The 9,636-nt window shown below is 48.1% G+C and overlaps 28 non-coding genes across 28 annotated transcripts; all 28 read left to right on the forward strand.

Annotated features, from left to right (window-relative positions):
* The first annotated feature begins 89 nt into the window (after nucleotides 1–89).
* Nucleotides 90–230, forward strand: LOC142205412 (U4 spliceosomal RNA). The gene has a single exon (XR_012716418.1). It is a non-coding gene; the product is annotated as a U4 spliceosomal RNA (small nuclear RNA).
* Nucleotides 231–434: 204 nt separating this feature from the next.
* Nucleotides 435–575, forward strand: LOC142205464 (U4 spliceosomal RNA). The gene has a single exon (XR_012716456.1). It is a non-coding gene; the product is annotated as a U4 spliceosomal RNA (small nuclear RNA).
* Nucleotides 576–779: 204 nt separating this feature from the next.
* On the forward strand, nucleotides 780–920 carry LOC142205320 (U4 spliceosomal RNA). Its single transcript, XR_012716341.1, has one exon. It is a non-coding gene; the product is annotated as a U4 spliceosomal RNA (small nuclear RNA).
* Nucleotides 921–1,125: 205 nt separating this feature from the next.
* LOC142205178 (U4 spliceosomal RNA) lies at nucleotides 1,126–1,266 on the forward strand. Its single transcript, XR_012716208.1, has one exon. It is a non-coding gene; the product is annotated as a U4 spliceosomal RNA (small nuclear RNA).
* Nucleotides 1,267–1,470: 204 nt separating this feature from the next.
* On the forward strand, nucleotides 1,471–1,611 carry LOC142205890 (U4 spliceosomal RNA). The gene has a single exon (XR_012716845.1). It is a non-coding gene; the product is annotated as a U4 spliceosomal RNA (small nuclear RNA).
* Nucleotides 1,612–1,815: 204 nt separating this feature from the next.
* LOC142205465 (U4 spliceosomal RNA) lies at nucleotides 1,816–1,956 on the forward strand. Its single transcript, XR_012716457.1, has one exon. It is a non-coding gene; the product is annotated as a U4 spliceosomal RNA (small nuclear RNA).
* A 204-nt stretch (nucleotides 1,957–2,160) lies between these two features.
* On the forward strand, nucleotides 2,161–2,301 carry LOC142205852 (U4 spliceosomal RNA). The gene has a single exon (XR_012716809.1). It is a non-coding gene; the product is annotated as a U4 spliceosomal RNA (small nuclear RNA).
* Nucleotides 2,302–2,505: 204 nt separating this feature from the next.
* LOC142205305 (U4 spliceosomal RNA) lies at nucleotides 2,506–2,646 on the forward strand. Its single transcript, XR_012716327.1, has one exon. It is a non-coding gene; the product is annotated as a U4 spliceosomal RNA (small nuclear RNA).
* A 204-nt stretch (nucleotides 2,647–2,850) lies between these two features.
* On the forward strand, nucleotides 2,851–2,991 carry LOC142205467 (U4 spliceosomal RNA). Its single transcript, XR_012716458.1, has one exon. It is a non-coding gene; the product is annotated as a U4 spliceosomal RNA (small nuclear RNA).
* A 204-nt stretch (nucleotides 2,992–3,195) lies between these two features.
* LOC142205468 (U4 spliceosomal RNA) lies at nucleotides 3,196–3,336 on the forward strand. Its single transcript, XR_012716459.1, has one exon. It is a non-coding gene; the product is annotated as a U4 spliceosomal RNA (small nuclear RNA).
* Nucleotides 3,337–3,540: 204 nt separating this feature from the next.
* Nucleotides 3,541–3,681, forward strand: LOC142205193 (U4 spliceosomal RNA). The gene has a single exon (XR_012716223.1). It is a non-coding gene; the product is annotated as a U4 spliceosomal RNA (small nuclear RNA).
* Nucleotides 3,682–3,885: 204 nt separating this feature from the next.
* On the forward strand, nucleotides 3,886–4,026 carry LOC142205194 (U4 spliceosomal RNA). The gene has a single exon (XR_012716224.1). It is a non-coding gene; the product is annotated as a U4 spliceosomal RNA (small nuclear RNA).
* Nucleotides 4,027–4,230: 204 nt separating this feature from the next.
* On the forward strand, nucleotides 4,231–4,371 carry LOC142205229 (U4 spliceosomal RNA). Its single transcript, XR_012716256.1, has one exon. It is a non-coding gene; the product is annotated as a U4 spliceosomal RNA (small nuclear RNA).
* Nucleotides 4,372–4,568: 197 nt separating this feature from the next.
* LOC142205423 (U4 spliceosomal RNA) lies at nucleotides 4,569–4,709 on the forward strand. The gene has a single exon (XR_012716424.1). It is a non-coding gene; the product is annotated as a U4 spliceosomal RNA (small nuclear RNA).
* Nucleotides 4,710–4,913: 204 nt separating this feature from the next.
* Nucleotides 4,914–5,054, forward strand: LOC142205469 (U4 spliceosomal RNA). Its single transcript, XR_012716460.1, has one exon. It is a non-coding gene; the product is annotated as a U4 spliceosomal RNA (small nuclear RNA).
* A 204-nt stretch (nucleotides 5,055–5,258) lies between these two features.
* Nucleotides 5,259–5,399, forward strand: LOC142205470 (U4 spliceosomal RNA). Its single transcript, XR_012716461.1, has one exon. It is a non-coding gene; the product is annotated as a U4 spliceosomal RNA (small nuclear RNA).
* Nucleotides 5,400–5,603: 204 nt separating this feature from the next.
* On the forward strand, nucleotides 5,604–5,744 carry LOC142205290 (U4 spliceosomal RNA). The gene has a single exon (XR_012716313.1). It is a non-coding gene; the product is annotated as a U4 spliceosomal RNA (small nuclear RNA).
* A 198-nt stretch (nucleotides 5,745–5,942) lies between these two features.
* On the forward strand, nucleotides 5,943–6,083 carry LOC142205471 (U4 spliceosomal RNA). The gene has a single exon (XR_012716462.1). It is a non-coding gene; the product is annotated as a U4 spliceosomal RNA (small nuclear RNA).
* A 204-nt stretch (nucleotides 6,084–6,287) lies between these two features.
* Nucleotides 6,288–6,428, forward strand: LOC142205813 (U4 spliceosomal RNA). The gene has a single exon (XR_012716773.1). It is a non-coding gene; the product is annotated as a U4 spliceosomal RNA (small nuclear RNA).
* Nucleotides 6,429–6,632: 204 nt separating this feature from the next.
* On the forward strand, nucleotides 6,633–6,773 carry LOC142205764 (U4 spliceosomal RNA). The gene has a single exon (XR_012716726.1). It is a non-coding gene; the product is annotated as a U4 spliceosomal RNA (small nuclear RNA).
* Nucleotides 6,774–6,977: 204 nt separating this feature from the next.
* On the forward strand, nucleotides 6,978–7,118 carry LOC142205173 (U4 spliceosomal RNA). Its single transcript, XR_012716203.1, has one exon. It is a non-coding gene; the product is annotated as a U4 spliceosomal RNA (small nuclear RNA).
* A 204-nt stretch (nucleotides 7,119–7,322) lies between these two features.
* Nucleotides 7,323–7,463, forward strand: LOC142205828 (U4 spliceosomal RNA). Its single transcript, XR_012716788.1, has one exon. It is a non-coding gene; the product is annotated as a U4 spliceosomal RNA (small nuclear RNA).
* Nucleotides 7,464–7,661: 198 nt separating this feature from the next.
* Nucleotides 7,662–7,802, forward strand: LOC142205473 (U4 spliceosomal RNA). The gene has a single exon (XR_012716464.1). It is a non-coding gene; the product is annotated as a U4 spliceosomal RNA (small nuclear RNA).
* A 204-nt stretch (nucleotides 7,803–8,006) lies between these two features.
* Nucleotides 8,007–8,147, forward strand: LOC142205827 (U4 spliceosomal RNA). Its single transcript, XR_012716787.1, has one exon. It is a non-coding gene; the product is annotated as a U4 spliceosomal RNA (small nuclear RNA).
* A 204-nt stretch (nucleotides 8,148–8,351) lies between these two features.
* Nucleotides 8,352–8,492, forward strand: LOC142205297 (U4 spliceosomal RNA). The gene has a single exon (XR_012716319.1). It is a non-coding gene; the product is annotated as a U4 spliceosomal RNA (small nuclear RNA).
* Nucleotides 8,493–8,696: 204 nt separating this feature from the next.
* LOC142205474 (U4 spliceosomal RNA) lies at nucleotides 8,697–8,837 on the forward strand. Its single transcript, XR_012716465.1, has one exon. It is a non-coding gene; the product is annotated as a U4 spliceosomal RNA (small nuclear RNA).
* Nucleotides 8,838–9,041: 204 nt separating this feature from the next.
* On the forward strand, nucleotides 9,042–9,182 carry LOC142205800 (U4 spliceosomal RNA). The gene has a single exon (XR_012716761.1). It is a non-coding gene; the product is annotated as a U4 spliceosomal RNA (small nuclear RNA).
* Nucleotides 9,183–9,386: 204 nt separating this feature from the next.
* Nucleotides 9,387–9,527, forward strand: LOC142205296 (U4 spliceosomal RNA). The gene has a single exon (XR_012716318.1). It is a non-coding gene; the product is annotated as a U4 spliceosomal RNA (small nuclear RNA).
* Nucleotides 9,528–9,636: the final 109 nt, after the last annotated feature.

Genomic DNA, 9,636 nt, shown 5'->3' on the forward strand with positions numbered 1-9,636 from the left:
ATGCCTTGCAGAAGGGAGGGGTCTGTTTTCTTTCGCTTTACTAGGCTCCTCCTAACGAAGGTCAATTTCATGGGCACCTGGAAACCTTTAGCTTTGCGCAGTGGCAATATCATGGCCCATGAGGTGTAACCGAGGCATGATTATTGCTAATTGAAAACTAAACCCAATACCCCGCCTTGATGACTTGAAATATAGTCAGCTTTGGCAATTTTTGCTAGTCTCTCAGGAGACTTCATTTCTTGTACAAACATTAGAAGAAACGTTTGGAAAGCGGAGCCGCTTCGCCCACGGGGGTGAAACAGGCAGGGAAGCCCCGCCCTGAATTATTCCACTCCCAGAATGCCTTGCAGAAGGGAGGGGTCCGTTTTCTTTCGCCATGGCTTTACTAGGCTCCTCCTAACGAGGGTCAATTTCATGGGCACCTGGAAACCTTTAGCTTTGCGCAGTGGCAATATCATGGCCCATGAGGTGTAACCGAGGCGTGATTATTGCTAATTGAAAACTAAACCCAATACCCCGCCTTGATGACTTGAAATATAGTCAGCTTTGGCAATTTTTGCTAGTCTCTCAGGAGACTTCATTTCTTGTACAAACATTAGAAGAAACCTTTGGAAAGCGGAGCCGCTTCGCCCACGGGGGTGAAACAGGCAGGGAAGCCCCGCCCTGAATTATTCCACTCCCAGAATGCCTTGCAGAAGGGAGGGGTCCGTTTTCTTTCGCCATGGCTTTACTAGGCTCCTCCTAACGAGGGTCAATTTCATGGGCACCTGGAAACCGTTAGCTTTGCGCAGTGGCAATATCATGGCCCATGAGGAGTAACCGAGGCGTTATTATTGCTAATTAAAAACTAAACCCAATACCCCGCCTTGATGACTTGAAATATAGTCAGCTTTGGCAATTTTTGCTAGTCTCTCAGGAGACTTCATTTCTTGTACAAACATTAGAAGAAACCTTTGGAAAGCGGAGCCGCTTCACCCACGGGGGTGAAACAGGCAGGGAAGCCCCGCCCTGAATTATTCCACTCCCAGAATGCCTTGCAGAAGGGAGGGGGTCCGTTTTCTATCGCCATGGCTTTACTAGGCTCCTCCTAACGAGGGTCAATTTCATGGGCACCTGGAAACCTTTAGCTTTGCGCAGTGGCAATATCATGGCCCATGAGGTGTAACCGAGGCGTGATTATTGCTAATTGAGAACTAAACCCAATACCCCGCCTTGATGACTTGAAATATAGTCAGCTTTGGCAATTTTTGCTAGTCTCTCAGGAGACTTCATTTCTTGTACAAACATTAGAAGAAACCTTTGGAAAGCAGAGCCGCTTCGCTCACGGGGGTGAAACAGGCAGGGAAGCCCCGCCCTGAATTATTCCACTCCCAGAATGCCTTGCAGAAGGGAGGGGTCCGTTTTCTTTCGCCATGGCTTTACTAGGCTCCTCCTAACGAGGGTCAATTTCATGGGCACCTGGAAACCGTTAGCTTTGCGCAGTGGCAATATCATGGCCTATGAGGTGTAACCGAGGCGTGATTATTGCTAATTGAAAACTAAACCCAATACCCCGCCATGATGACTTGAAATATAGTCAGCTTTGGCAATTTTTGCTAGTCTCTCAGGAGACTTCATTTCTTGTACAAACATTAGAAGAAACCTTTGGAAAGCGGAGCCGCTTCGCCCACGGGGGTGAAACAGGCAGGGAAGCCCCGCCCTGAATTATTCCACTCCCAGAATGCCTTGCAGAAGGGAGGGGTCCGTTTTCTTTCGCCATGGCTTTACTAGGCTCCTCCTAACGAGGGTCAATTTCATGGGCACCTGGAAACCTTTAGCTTTGCGCAGTGGCAATATCATGGCCCATGAGGTGTAACCGAGGCGTGATTATTGCTAATTGAAAACTAAACCCAATACCCCGCCTTGATGACTTGAAATATAGTCAGCTTTGGCAATTTTTGCTAGTCTCTCAGGAGACTTCATTTCTTGTACAAACATTAGAAGAAACCTTTGGAAAGCGGAGCCGCTTCGCCCACGGGGGTGAAACAGGCAGGGAAGCCCCGCCCTGAATTATTCCACTCCCAGAATGCCTTGCAGAAGGGAGGGGTCCGTTTTCTTTCGCCATGGCTTTACTAGGCTCCTCCTAACGAGGGTCAATTTCATGGGCACCTGGAAACCTTTAGCTTTGCGCAGTGGCAATATCATGGCCCATGAGGTGTAACCGAGGCGTGATTATTGCTAATTGAAAACTAAACCCAATACCCCGCCTTGATGACTTGAAATATAGTCAGCTTTGGCAATTTTTGCTAGTCTCTCAGGAGTCTTCATTTCTTGTACAAACATTAGAAGAAACCTTTGGAAAGCGGAGCCGCTTCGCTCACGGGGGTGAAACAGGCAGGGAAGCCCCGCCCTGAATTATTCCACTCCCAGAATGCCTTGCGGAAGGGAGGGGTCCGTTTTCTTTCGCCATGGCTTTACTAGGCTCCTCCTAACGAGGGTCAATTTCATGGGCACCTGGAAACCGTTAGCTTTGCGCAGTGGCAATATCATGGCCTATGAGGTGTAACCGAGGCGTGATTATTGCTAATTGAAAACTAAACCCAATACCCCGCCTTGATGACTTGAAATATAGTCAGCTTTGGCAATTTTTGCTAGTCTCTCAGGAGACTTCATTTCTTGTACAAACATTAGAAGAAACCTTTGGAAAGCGGAGCCGCTTCGCCCACGGGGGTGAAACAGGCAGGGAAGCCCCGCCCTGAATTATTCCACTCCCAGAATGCCTTGCAGAAGGGAGGGGTCCGTTTTCTTTCGCCATGGCTTTACTAGGCTCCTCCTAACGAGGGTCAATTTCATGGGCACCTGGAAACCTTTAGCTTTGCGCAGTGGCAATATCATGGCCCATGAGGTGTAACCGAGGCGTGATTATTGCTAATTGAAAACTAAACCCAATACCCCGCCTTGATGACTTGAAATATAGTCAGCTTTGGCAATTTTTGCTAGTCTCTCAGGAGACTTCATTTCTTGTACAAACATTAGAAGAAACCTTTGGAAAGCGGAGCCGCTTCGCCCACGGGGGTGAAACAGGCAGGGAAGCCCCGCCCTGAATTATTCCACTCCCAGAATGCCTTGCAGAAGGGAGGGGTCCGTTTTCTTTCGCCATGGCTTTACTAGGCTCCTCCTAACGAGGGTCAATAACATGGGCACCTGGAAACCTTTAGCTTTGCGCAGTGGCAATATCATGGCCCATGAGGTGTAACCGAGGCGTGATTATTGCTAATTGAAAACTAAACCCAATACCCCGCCTTGATGACTTGAAATATAGTCAGCTTTGGCAATTTTTGCTAGTCTCTCAGGAGACTTCATTTCTTGTACAAACATTAGAAGAAACCTTTGGAAAGCGGAGCCGCTTCGCCCACGGGGGTGAAACAGGCAGGGAAGCCCCGCCCTGAATTATTCCACTCCCAGAATGCCTTGCAGAAGGGAGGGGTCCGTTTTCTTTCGCCATGGCTTTACTAGGCTCCTCCTAACGAGGGTCAATTTCATGGGCACCTGGAAACCGTTAGCTTTGCGCAGTGGCAATATCATGGCCCATGAGGTGTAACCGAGGCATGATTATTGCTAATTGAAAACTAAACCCAATACCACGCATTGATGACTTGAAATATAGTCAGCTTTGGCAATTTTTGCTAGTCTCTCAGGAGACTTCATTTCTTGTACAAACATTAGAAGAAACCTTTGGAAAGCGGAGCCGCTTCGCCCACGGGGGTGAAACAGGCAGGGAAGCCCCGCCCTGAATTATTCCACTCCCAGAATGCCTTGCAGAAGGGAGGGGTCCGTTTTCTTTCGCCATGGCTTTACTAGGCTCCTCCTAACGAGGGTCAATTTCATGGGCACCTGGAAACCGTTAGCTTTGCGCAGTGGCAATATCATGGCCCATGAGGTGTAACCGAGGCATGATTATTGCTAATTGAAAACTAAACCCAATACCACGCATTGATGACTTGAAATATAGTCAGCTTTGGCAATTTTTGCTAGTCTCTCAGGAGACTTCATTTCTTGTACAAACATTAGAAGAAACCTTTGGAAAGCGGAGCCGCTTCGCCCACGGGGGTGAAACAGGCAGGGAAGCCCCGCCCTGAATTATTCCACTCCCAGAATGTGTTGCAGAAGGGAGGGGTCCGTTTTCTTTCGCCATGGCTTTACTAGGCTCCTCCTAACGAGGGTCAATTTCATGGGCACCTGGAAACCTTTAGCTTTGCGCAGTGGCAATATCATGGCCCATGAGGTGTAACCGAGGCGTAATTATTGCTAATTGAAAACTAAACCCAATACCCCGCCTTGATGACTTGAAATATTGTCAGCTTTGGCAATTTTTGCTAGTCTCTCAGGAGACTTCATTTCTTGTACAAACATTAGAAGAAACCTTTGGAAAGTGGAGCCGCTTCGCTCACGGGGTGAAACAGGCAGGGAAGCCCCACCCTGAATTATTCCACTCCCAGAATGCCTTGCAGAAGGGAGGGGTCTGTTTTCTTTCGCTTTACTAGGCTCCTCCTAACGAAGGTCAATTTCATGGGCACCTGGAAACCTTTAGCTTTGCGCAGTGGCAATATCATGGCCCATGAGGTGTAACCGAGGCATGATTATTGCTAATTGAAAACTAAACCCAATACCCCGCCTTGATGACTTGAAATATAGTCAGCTTTGGCAATTTTTGCTAGTCTCTCAGGAGACTTCATTTCTTGTACAAACATTAGAAGAAACCTTTGGAAAGCGGAGCCGCTTCGCCCACGGGGGTGAAACAGGCAGGGAAGCCCCGCCCTGAATTATTCCACTCCCAGAATGCCTTGCAGAAGGGAGGGGTCCGTTTTCTTTCGCCATGGCTTTACTAGGCTCCTCCTAACGAGGGTCAATTTCATGGGCACCTGGAAACCTTTAGCTTTGCGCAGTGGCAATATCATGGCCCATGAGGTGTAACCGAGGCGTGATTATTGCTAATTGAAAACTAAACCCAATACCCCGCCTTGATGACTTGAAATATAGTCAGCTTTGGCAATTTTTGCTAGTCTCTCAGGAGACTTCATTTCTTGTACAAACATTAGAAGAAACGTTTGGAAAGCGGAGCCGCTTCGCCCACGGGGGTGAAACAGGCAGGGAAGCCCCGCCCTGAATTATTCCACTCCCAGAATGCCTTGCAGAAGGGAGGGGTCCGTTTTCTTTCGCCATGGCTTTACTAGGCTCCTCCTAACGAGGGTCAATTTCATGGGCACCTGGAAACCTTTAGCTTTGCGCAGTGGCAATATCATGGCCCATGAGGTGTAACCGAGGCGTGATTATTGCTAATTGAAAACTAAACCCAATACCCCGCCTTGATGACTTGAAATATAGTCAGCTTTGGCAATTTTTGCTAGTCTCTCAGGAGACTTCATTTCTTGTACAAACATTAGAAGAAACCTTTGGAAAGCGGAGCCGTTTCGCTCACGGGGGTGAAACAGGCAGGGAAGCCCCGCCCTGAATTATTCCACTCCCAGAATGCCTTGCAGAAGGGAGGGGTCCGTTTTCTTTCGCCATGGCTTTACTAGGCTCCTCCTAACGAGGGTCAATTTCATGGGCACCTGGAAACCTTTAGCTTTGCGCAGTGGCAATATCATGGCCCATGAGGTGCAACCGAGGCGTTATTATTGCTAATTGAAAACTAAAGCCAATACCACGCCTTGATGACTTGAAATATAGTCAGCTTTGGCAATTTTTGCTAGTCTCTCAGGAGACTTCATTTCTTGTACAAACATTAGAAGAAACCTTTGGAAAGCGGAGCCGCTTCGCCCACGGGGGTGAAACAGGCAGGGAAGCCCCGCCCTGAATTATTCCACTCCCAGAATGCCTTGCAGAAGGGAGGGGTCTGTTTTCTTTCGCTTTACTAGGCTCCTCCTAATGAGGGTCAATTTCATGGGCACCTGGAAACCTTTAGCTTTGCGCAGTGGCAATATCATGGCCCATGAGGTGTAACCGAGGCGTGATTATTGCTAATTGAAAACTAAACCCAATACCCCGCCTTGATGACTTGAAATATAGTCAGCTTTGGCAATTTTTGCTAGTCTCTCAGGAGACTTCATTTCTTGTACAAACATTAGAAGAAACCTTTGGAAAGCGGAGCCGCTTCGCCCACGGGGGTGAAACAGGCAGGGAAGCCCCGCCCTGAATTATTCCACTCCCAGAATGCCTTGCAGAAGGGAGGGGTCCGTTTTCTTTCGCCATGGCTTTACTAGGCTCCTCCTAACGAGGGTCAATTTCATGGGCACCTTGAAACCTTTAGCTTTGCGCAGTGGCAATATCATGGCCCATGAGGTGTATCCGAGGCGTGATTATTGCTAATTGAAAACTAAACCCAATACCCCGCCTTGATGACTTGAAATATAGTCAGCTTTGGCAATTTTTGCTAGTCTCTCAGGAGACTTCATTTCTTGTACAAACATTAGAAGAAACCTTTGGAAAGCGGAGCCGCTTCGCTCACGGGGGTGAAACAGGCAGGGAAGCCCCGCCCTGAATTATTCCACTCCCAGAATGCCTTGCGGAAGGGAGGGGTCCGTTTTCTTTCGCCATGGCTTTACTAGGCTCCTCCTAACGAGGGTCAATTTCATGGGCACCTGGAAACCTTTAGCTTTGCGCAGAGGCAATATCATGGCCCATGAGGTGTAACCGAGGCGTGATTATTGCTAATTGAAAACTAAACCCAATACCCCGCCTTGATGACTTGAAATATAGTCAGCTTTGGCAATTTTTGCTAGTCTCTCAGGAGACTTCATTTCTTGTACAAACATTAGAAGAAACCTTTGGAAAGCGGAGCCGCTTCGCTCACGGGGGTGAAACAGGCAGGGAAGCCCCGCCCTGAATTATTCCACTCCCAGAATGCCTTGCAGAAGGGAGGGGTCCGTTTTCTTTCGCCATGGCTTTACTAGGCTCCTCCTAACGAGGGTCAATTTCATGGGCACCTGGAAACCGTTAGCTTTGCGCAGTGGCAATATCATGGCCCATGAGGTGTAACCAAGGCGTGATTATTGCTAATTGAAAACTAAACCCAATACCACGCCTTGATGACTTGAAATATAGTCAGCTTTGGCAATTTTTGCTAGTCTCTCAGGAGACTTCATTTCTTGTACAAACATTAGAAGAAACCTTTGGAAAGCGGAGCCGCTTCGCTCACGGGGGTGAAACAGGCAGGGAAGCCCCGCCCTGAATTATTCCACTCCCAGAATGCCTTGCAGAAGGGAGGGGTCCGTTTTCTTTCGCCATGGCTTTACTAGGCTCCTCCTAACGAGGGTCAATTTCATGGGCACCTGGAAACCTTTAGCTTTGCGCAGTGGCAATATCATGGCCCATGAGGTGCAACCGAGGCGTGATTATTGCTAATTGAAAACTAAACCCAATACCACGCCTTGATGACTTGAAATATAGTCAGCTTTGGCAATTTTTGCTAGTCTCTCAGGAGACTTCATTTCTTGTACAAACATTAGAAGAAACCTTTGGAAAGCGGAGCCGCTTCGCCCACGGGGGTGAAACAGGCAGGGAAGCCCCGCCCTGAATTATTCCACTCCCAGAATGCCTTGCAGAAGGGAGGGGTCTGTTTTCTTTCGCTTTACTAGGCTCCTCCTAATGAGGGTCAATTTCATGGGCACCTGGAAACCTTTAGCTTTGCGCAGTGGCAATATCATGGCCCATGAGGTGTAACCGAGGCGTGATTATTGCTAATTGAAAACTAAACCCAATACCCCGCCTTGATGACTTGAAATATAGTCAGCTTTGGCAATTTTTGCTAGTCTCTCAGGAGACTTCATTTCTTGTACAAACATTAGAAAAAACCTTTGGAAAGCGGAGCCGCTTCGCCCACGGGGGTGAAACAGGCAGGGAAGCCCCGCCCTGAATTATTCCACTCCCAGAATGCCTTGCAGAAGGGAGGGGTCCGTTTTCTTTCGCCATGGCTTTACTAGGCTCCTCCTAACGAGGGTCAATTTCATGGGCACCTTGAAACCTTTAGCTTTGCGCAGTGGCAATATCATGGCCCATGAGGTGTATCCGAGGCGTGATTATTGCTAATTGAAAACTAAATCCAATACCCCGCCTTGATGACTTGAAATATAGTCAGCTTTGGCAATTTTTGCTAGTCTCTCAGGAGACTTCATTTCTTGTACAAACATTAGAAGAAACCTTTGGAAAGCGGAGCCGCTTCGCTCACGGGGGTGAAACAGGCAGGGAAGCCCCGCCCTGAATTATTCCACTCCCAGAATGCCTTGCGGAAGGGAGGGGTCCGTTTTCTTTCGCCATGGCTTTACTAGGCTCCTCCTAACGAGGGTCAATTTCATGGGCACCTGGAAACCTTTAGCTTTGCGCAGTGGCAATATCATGGCCCATGAGGAGCAACCGAGGCGTTATTATTGCTAATTGAAAACTAAACCCAATACCACGCCTTGATGACTTTAAATATAGTCAGCTTTGGCAATTTTTGCTAGTCTCTCAGGAGACTTCATTTCTTGTACAAACATTAGAAGAAACCTTTGGAAAGCGGAGCCGCTTCGCTCACGGGGGTTAAACAGGCAGGGAAGCCCCGCCCTGAATTATTCCATTCCCAGAATGCCTTGCAGAAGGGAGGGGTCCGTTTTCTTTCGCCATGGCTTTACTAGGCTCCTCCTAACAAGGGTCAATAACATGGGCACCTGGAAACCTTTAGCTTTGCGCAGTGGCAATATCATGGCCCATGAGGTGTAACCGAGGCGTGATTATTGCTAATTGAAAACTAAACCCAATACCCCGCCTTGATGACTTGAAATATAGTCAGCTTTGGCAATTTTTGCTAGTCTCTCAGGAGACTTCATTTCTTGTACAAACATTAGAAGAAACATTTGGAAAGCGGAGCCGCTTCGCCCACGGGGGTGAAACAGGCAGGGAAGCCCCACCCTGAATTATTCCACTCCCAGAATGCCTTGCAGAAGGGAGGGGTCCGTTTTCTTTCGCCATGGCTTTACTATTCTCCTCCTAACGAGGGTCAATTTCATGGGCACCTGGAAACCTTTAGCTTTGCGCAGTGGCAATATCATGGCCCATGAGGTGTAACCGAGGCGTGATTATTGCTAATTGAAAACTAAACCCAATACCACGCCTTGATGACTTGAAATATAGTCAGCTTTGGCAATTTTTGCTAGTCTCTCAGGAGACTTCATTTCTTGTACAAACATTAGAAGAAACCTTTGGAAAGCGGAGCCGCTTCGCCCACAGGGGTGAAACAGGCAGGGAAGCCCCGCCCTGAATTATTCCACTCCCAGAATGCCTTGCAGAAGGGAGGGGTCCGTTTTCTTTCGCCATGGCTTTACTAGGCTCCTCCTAACGAGGGTCAATTTCATGGGCACCTGGAAACCTTTAGCTTTGCGCAGTGGCAATATCATGGCCCATGAGGTGTAACCGAGGCGTGATTATTGCTAATTGAAAAGTAAACCCAATACCACGCATTGATGACTTGAAATATAGTCAGCTTTGGCAATTTTTGCTAGTCTCTCAGGAGACTTCATTTCTTGTACAAACATTAGAAGAAAACTTTGGAAAGCGGAGCCGCTTCGCCCACAGGGGTGAAACAGGCAGGGAAGTCCCGCCCTGAATTATTCCACTCCCAGA

Source organism: Leptodactylus fuscus, chromosome 5, assembly GCF_031893055.1.
Source record: "Leptodactylus fuscus isolate aLepFus1 chromosome 5, aLepFus1.hap2, whole genome shotgun sequence".
NCBI lineage: Eukaryota > Metazoa > Chordata > Amphibia > Anura > Leptodactylidae > Leptodactylus > Leptodactylus fuscus.